The sequence below is a fragment of the Molossus molossus genome, unplaced genomic scaffold, assembly GCF_014108415.1.
Source record: "Molossus molossus isolate mMolMol1 unplaced genomic scaffold, mMolMol1.p scaffold_m16_p_9, whole genome shotgun sequence".
Classification (NCBI taxonomy): Eukaryota; Metazoa; Chordata; class Mammalia; order Chiroptera; family Molossidae; genus Molossus; species Molossus molossus.
Window position 1 is genome coordinate 79,205,792 of NW_023425403.1, and position 8,503 is coordinate 79,214,294.

Genomic DNA, 8,503 nt, shown 5'->3' on the forward strand with positions numbered 1-8,503 from the left:
AGACCATTCAGCACATTTCCAAAAATGATGTGATAAGAACGTATGCACTCTTGCAAAATGCACAAGATTTGTGTAAGCTGGACATATATGACATTACAGTGCTGCTGAGAGCACACCGCACCCTGCCCCCACGCACCCCTGCATTATGACTGTTTCAATTGCCACTGAAACTTCCCAAGTAACGATGTTATTTCTGTGAACAAACTTGAAACTGCAGTTTGTTTGATCCGACAATCAATAACTTCAACAAAGATCTGAAGACATGTTTCAAGGGAAGTTTTCTTATGCTGAAGTTACAATTGTACTTCATTTGGGGCATCAAATTAACTTTATTAATTCTGTATCAAAGAAAATAAACTTGTACTTGCACTAAATGAGAAAAGTCGCTCCTTTCTTTTTTTTTTTTTTTTTTTTTAATCCTCACCTGAGGACACTTTTCCATTTTTTGTACAGATAGAGTGGGAGGGAGAGAGAGGAAGGGAGAGAGAGAGAGAAACATCGACGTGAAAGGGACACATCGAGTGGCTGCCACCCGCACGACCAACCAGGGCCGGGGACAAACTGCAACCGAAGTACGTGCCCTTAGTGGGAACCGAACCCGGGTCTCTCCGGACCACAGGCCGACGCTCTAACCGCTGAGCCAAACTGGCCAGGGCAAGTCGCTCCTTTCTTTTTTGTCGTTAGCCTATCCCGTGGAGAAGCTGGAACCAGACTGGGCTGTGCGGTCTCTCTGAGCATCTGTTTTGCTTTATTACCTGCAATAAGTGAGTGACGGCTCTTACCTTCCGTTAGAAAGCAGTTATATGGAACGAGTCTGCGAGGTCCGCTGCTTTTTATTGCCTTGTTTAAGTTGCCACCTCCTTTCAGCTCCAACTTAATAAAGTTAATTAATTAGAACTATGAACCAGGCCTGTTTATAGACATTGGGGAACAGTGTTATCCATAGCCAGTGTGGCAATAAATTGTTCTTGTGTGTATTGCTGAAATGTACGTTTTGCCCTCCCATTACACCTCCTGTTTTCCTGAACACAACTCTTAAAACTCAAGAAAAGAGATTTCCACATGTAGGCAGACAGGAACCTTAACAGGGAGGAGAGAAGTTAAATGAAAGAAGTCTGATGATCCGTTCTTAACATGAATGTGCAAAGACGAGGGCTTTTCAGAAACACAACCGAAATTCAACCAGGTAGTTTGGGCACACCAGGTGGGAGGTAAACACCAGGTTGGAGCTGAAGAGTGGCCATCAGGGAGAAGCAGCCATCAGGGAGAAGCAGCCTGGCGAATAAGAGAAAGTGAAGATGGCAGACCCCCCGGGTGCAGGCAGGGAAGTCACCGATCAGAGCGGTCAGCGTCCAGAGCATCTGTCTGCAGGACCTGAAGGACAGCTTTCTAGCAGGAGGGCCTGGGGCCAGCGCAGCGGCTGCCCCCTGCAGGTCGGGGCCCACATCTCCCCCTGACTCGCTGGCGGGAGCTGTTCTGAGTGGCCTGAATGGGAAGACTAGACAGGAAGAGCAAACACAAGCACTGACAGGTGAGTGCCAACTAAAAAGCCTATCATTTTCTGTCATTTCCTTGATAATGTCTGTTCAACAAGGGGATAGAAGGATAGAATTAGGCTTTTTAAATTAGTAATATTCCTTTAGCCAACTAGAAATTAAAACTATATTAATGACCTTTAACTTGAGGGCAAATAGGTACAATTTGTGTTTCTGAGCAAACAGTTTGCTCATTTGCTTTAGCAGATAAAAGGCCACCTCAAAGCATCGGACAGAGCTCAGCGCCCTTGTGAAGACGTTCTACCCAGGCTGGTGACAAACCCCCACCAGGCCCCCCTCTTTCTCTCAGGCCGCTGTAGAGAATTTGGCAAAAACGCAGAGACAACTAAGTGATCTCTGAGCTGTCCCAGAGCAAAGACCTGCAGCTAACAAGTTTTCCCAATCTGTGTAATTTAAAAATAAGGGAAACAGAGACTTCTAGTCACGATGGTGGAGCAGGAAATGCTGGACGCCTCTTCTCACAACCACATCAGAATTACAACCAAATTATAGAACAACCATTGAGGACCACCTGCACACTAGCTGAACAGAATTCCTAGAACTAAGGACATAAAGAAGTCCTACAGAGACTGGTGGGAGGGGTGGAGCGGAGGAGCAGGTTGGTCCCACACCCACAGTGTAGTGACTAAGAATCAGTAGGTGACTATTTGGTACAAAAAATCAGGGGTATCGGCTATGGACGTCCCGCTTAAGGAGCAAGGGGTGCCAGCCTCAAACTTGGCTCCATAGCCTGGGGCATCAGTTCCGAGAAGAGGAGCCCCTATACTGACTGGCTGTGAAAACCAGCAGGGACTGTCCCAGTAAGACAATGTCCTGCCAGGGCCCTGGGCACTGCGGGGCTGATGGGCCCAAGCATAGACTCCTTCACTCATGAACTCTCCCTCTGATCTCCAGCACGGGGGCTGCATCTTGAAAAGCACCAGGAACACACTGGGAGGAACGGGATTTTTTCGTTTCAGGTGAGGGCTGGACGGTCAGGGGTCAGGTCAACTCTCCAGGACAGAACTGCTGGCAGACACTGATCCTCTTGAACACTGCTTGCCTCGCCATTGTGATCCCCACACCCCACCTCACCCAATTTGCCCACCTAGCTCAGACTTCTTTCAGTGAATTTCCACACAAGTGGCCAGACTCAGCTGGTGCTGCAGACTTTCATAAATTTTCTCAAAGGTCCATAAACCCCAAACAAGCAGCAGCTGGCCTTGGCATGCCTTGTACCACTTGCTAAGTGGCCCCAAGCCGGCCACTAGTGTGGCCAGTCTAGGTTTGCAGCATAGCCTTTCCTAGGTGCCTCTTAAGCCAGTATAGCTGGCAACCAACTGCAGCCACTTTGTGACTGCTACAGGGTGACCCTGGGACAGGCAACACAGCAGCTGAACTTGTCCTTCCAAGGAGCCCTCCTCAGAAGCCCCGAACTAACATACCCAGTGGCCAGCTTCAGACCATACCAGAGCAACAAACAACCAGCACCACAAACACACCCAATGGGCAGACCTGGCAGGCTCCATTGCCTTGTTAAAGGAATTCCCACTCCTTGGGATGAGTCCCCACACAATAGTATTTCCACTGCCTGACCAGTGTGGCTCACTGGATTGAGCATCATCCCATGGACTGAGAGGTCTCAGTTTGATTCCTGGTCAGGACACATGCCTGGGCTGGGGCTTGATCCTTGGTCAGGGGCATGCAGAAGGCAGCCCATCGATATTTCTCTCTCATATCGATGTTTCTATTTCTCTCTCCTTTCGTCTCTCTCACTAAAAAAATCAATTAAAACATTTTACAAGGATTGTAGTCACTGCCAGCCCTTACAGCCAGTCAGCCTGAGTGTTAATCCCACCCACTGACATTCCAACAGCAATCAAAGCTCAACTACAACAGAAGGGCACCTACACCTGGCATAGGAGACACTCCTGGAGCACCTGGCTCAGGTGACCATGGAGACTGCACCAGTGGGCCCCCACAGGACACCTTCGCCATAAGGCACTCTGCCAAGACTGGAAGGCATAAATCTACCTAATACCCAGAAACAGACACGGGGAGTCATCCCGAATGAGAAGAAAACAAAAATAAAAACATGTTCCAAATGAAAAAGTAGGAACAAAACTCCAGAAAATGAACTAAACAAAATGGAGAAAAGTATTCTACTAGATACAGATTTCAAAACATTGGTTATAAAGATGCTCAATGAACTTAGGGAAAAAATGGATGAACTCAATGAGAACTTCAACAAATAGAAACTATGAAAAAGAATTTGTCAGAAATGAAAAAAATATATAATAACTGAAATGAAGAATACATTACAGGAATTAACAACACATTAGATGAAGCAGAGAATCAAATCAGTAATCTGGGAGTCAAGGTAGTGGTAAATAGCCAATCTGAACAGCAAAAGGAATAAAATAAAATGGGGATAGTTTAGGGTACCTAAACATAACATTGACAATGTGGTGATACCAGAAGGAGAAGAGGAAAGCAAGGGTTTGAAACCCTATTTGAAAAAAATAATGTCTGAAAACTTCCCTAACCTGGTAAATGAAATAGATATACAAGTCTAGGAAGTACAGAGAGTCCCAAACAAGATGCACCTAAAGAGGCCCCTACAAACACACACCATAATTAAGATGCCAAAGGTTAAAAGAGAGAATATTAAAAGTAGCAAACGGAAAGCAGTTAGTTACCTACATGGGAGCTCCCATAACTGTCAGTTAATTTCTCAGCAGAAACTTTGCAGGCCAGAAGGGATTTATAAGTCATATTCAGCTGATAAAAAGCAAGGACCTACAACCAAGATTACTCTACCCAGCAAGGCTATCATATAGAATTGAAGTAGAGATAAAGAGTTTCCCAGACAAGAAGTGTCTAAAGGAGTTTGTCATCATCAAACCAGTATTATAAGACATGTTAAAAGGACTTAAGAAGAACAAAAAGATTTAAAAAATACTAATAAAATGGCAATAACTACATATCCATTAATAATGACCATAAATGTAAATAAATTAAATGCTCCAATCAAAAGACATAGGGTAGTTAAACTGATAAGAAAACAAGACCCATACAAATTTTGCCTACAAGAGAACCACTTCAGATTGAAAGATACACACAGACTTAAAGGATGGAAAAAGATATTTCATAAACATAGAAGTGACAAAAACAGAGTTGGGATAGTAATACTTCTATCAGACAAAATAGACCTTAAAACAAAGACTATAATAAGAAAAAAAGAAGTACATTTTATAATGATAAAAGGGATCAATTCAACAAGAGATTACAACCCTTTAAACTGTTATGCACCCAGTGTAGGAGCACCTAAATATATAAAGCAATTATTGATGAACATAAAGGAAAAAATCAACAGTAATACAGTCATAGTAGTGGACTTGAACACCCCACTGACATGAACGGATAGATCATCCAGACAAAATTTCAAAAGGGGATACAGCAGCCTTAAACAACACATATAGATCAGGTGGGTTTAATTGACATTTCTTAGAACATTTCACCCCAAAGCAGCAGAATATACATTATTTTCCAGTGCACGTGGAACATTTTCCAGAACAGATCATAGTGTAGGCCACAAAACAAATCTAATAAATTTTTAAAGATTGATATCATATCTAGCATCTTCTCTGGTCACAAGTGGTATGAAACGAGAAATCAATTACAAGAACACTAAAAGCACACAAATACATGAAGGCTAATAACATGCTACTAAACAAGGAATGGGTTAACAATGAGATCAAGGATGAAATCAAAAGATACCTTGAGAAAAATAAAAATGAAAACACAACAACCCAAACTTTATTGGACACAGCGAAAGCAGTCCTAAGAGGAAAACTTATAGCAATACAGGCTTACCTTGAGAAATAAGAAAAATATTAAACTGTCTAATCTTACACTGAAAGGAACTATAAAAGAACAAACAACAAAGCCCAAAGTGAGTAGGAGGCAGGCAATAATAAAGATCAGAGTGGAAATAAATGAAATAGTCTAAAAAAAAAAAAAAATAGAAAAGATGAATGAAACTAAGAGCTGGTTCTTTGAAAAGATAAACAAAATTGATAAAATTTTAGTCAGACTCATCAAGGAAAAAAGAGAGAGGGCCCAAATAGATAAAATCAAACATGAAAGAGAAGTCACAACCAAGACCACAGAAATACAAAGGATTATAAGAAAGTACTATAAACACTGTTTGCCAACAAACTGGACAACCTGGAAAAAATGGGTAAATTTTTGGAAACATACAATCTTCCAAGACTGAATTAGGAAGAGACAGAAAATCTGAACAGACCAAGACTATTAACAAAATCAAATCAGTAATAAAAAACAAAAAAACTCCCAACAAACAGATGTTCTGGATCAGAGGGCTTCACAGGTGAATATTACCAAACATTCAGGAAGAATACCAATCCTTCTCAAACTATTTTTAAAAACTGAAGAGGAGAGAGCTCCCAAGCTCTTTTTATGAGGTCAGCTTTACCTGATACCAACACCAGACAAAGACACTATTAAAAGAGAATTACAGGTGACTATTCCTGATGAACATAGATGCAAAAATCCTCAACAAAATATTAGCAAGACAAATTCAGCAATACATTAAAATGATTCTACACCATGATCAAGTGGTATTTATTCCTGGTATGCAAAATTTGTTTAATATTCACAAATCATCATGATATGCCACATAAAATGAAGGATAAAAATCATATGATCGTATCAATAGGTGCAGAAAAAAATTTTGACAAATCCAGCATCCATTTATGATAAAAAAAAATCAGCCAAGTGTAGTTAGAGACACGTCTCAACATAACAGCCATATATGACAAACCCACAGCTAATATTATACTCATTGGTAAAAACTTGAAAGCTTTTTTAAATAAGTAACAATCAACGATGTCCACTGTCATCACTTTTATTTATTTACAAATGACATGATACTATATAGAGAGAGCCCTAAAGATGCCACCAAAAAATATATATTTTAAGTAGTTAATGAGTTCAATAAAGTAGCAGGATACAAAATTAATATTCAGAAATTGGTTGCCTCCCGTACAACCCCTACCAGGGCTGGGAATCAAACCTGTAATCAAGGTACATGCCCTTGACCAGGAATCAAACTCGTGACTCTCTGGTCTGCAGGCCAACGTACTAACCACTGAACCAAACCAGCCATGGCTTGGTTGCATTTCTATACCCCAATAACAAACTATCAGAGAAATTATAAAAACAACCCCATTTACAATTGCATCAAAAAAGAAGAAAATACCTAGAAATAAATTTTACCAAGAAGATAAAAGGCCTGTACTTGGAAAACTATGAGAAGAAAGAAGCTGAAGAAGATACAAGTATGGAAGCACGCAATGTGCTCATGGAGAGCAAGAATTACCCTCATTGAAATGCCCATACCACTCAAAGCATTCTGTAGAGTCAATGCAATCCCTATCAAAATACAAATGGCATATTTCACAGAGCTAGATTAAGTAAATAATCCTAAAATTTATATGGTACCACAAAAGATCCAAAGAGCCAAAGCAATCTGGAGAAAGAATAACAAATTGGAGATATTATGCTGCTATATACTACAAGGCTATAGTAATCAAAAGAACATAGTACTGACATAAAAACAGACATACTGATCAATGAAACAAAATGAGAGCCCAGAAATAAACCCACACCTATATGGTCAATTAATCTATGACAATGGGGGCAAGAATATATAATAGGGTAAAGATAGTCTCTCCAATAAATAATGTTAGGAAAACTGGACAGATACATGTAAAAAAAATGAAACTAGACTACTTTGTCGCACCATATACAAGAATAAAGTTAAAATGGATTAAAGACTTAAATGTAACACCCAAAATCGTAAAACTCCTAGAAGAAAACATAGGCAGTTAAATCTCTGACACTTCTCTTAGCAATATTGTTTTTCTGATATATCTCATTGGACAAGAGAAACAAAAGAAAAAATAAATGTAACTACATCAAACTGTAAAGTTTTTGCACAGCAAAGGAAACCTACAGATTGGAAGATATTTGCCAATGATACATCTGATAAGGGGTTAACATTTAAATAATATAAGGAATTCATGCAATTTAACACCAAAAAAAGAAAAAACACACAAAAATCCAATTCAATTATAAAATGAGTAGAGGACCTGAATAGATATTTCTCCAAAGAGGATATAGATATGGCCAATAGACATATGAAAAGATGCTCAACATCACTAACAAGAAGGGAAATTGAAATTGAAAACACAATGAGCTATCACCTCATGTCTGTCAGGACGGCTATCATCAATGAATCAATAAACACGTGTTGGTGAGGATGTGGAAAAAAGGAAACCCTCATGCACTGTTGATGGATTGAAAATTGGTGCAGCTATAGTGGAAAACAGTATAGAGGTTCCTCAAAAAATTAAAAATGACTCAGCAATAATACTTCTGGGTATTTGTCCCAAGACATACACAACACTAATTCAAAAAGATATATTTACAGCAGCCAAAATATGTAAGCAACCCAAGTGTGATCAATAGATGAATGGATAAAAAACGATATGGTACATACATGCAATACAACATTACTCAGTCATAAAAAGAAGGAAATCTTGCCATTTGTGACAGCATGGATGGACCTAGAGGGTATTATGCTGAGGGAAATAAGTCAAGCAGAGAAAGGCAAATACCTTATGATTCCACTTATATTTGGAATGTAAAATACAAAATAAACAAACAGAAAACAAACTCAGAGACACAGAATAAATTGATGGTCACCTGACAGGAGGGAGGGTTGGGAAGTGGGTGGGTAAAAGGGTGAAGGATTTAAGAAGTACAAATTGGTAGTTACAAAGTAGTCATGGGGATGTAAATAAAGTACAGCATAAGGAATATAGTCAGTAATATTGGAATAACTATATATGGTGTCAGCTGGTACTAGACTTATCAGGGTT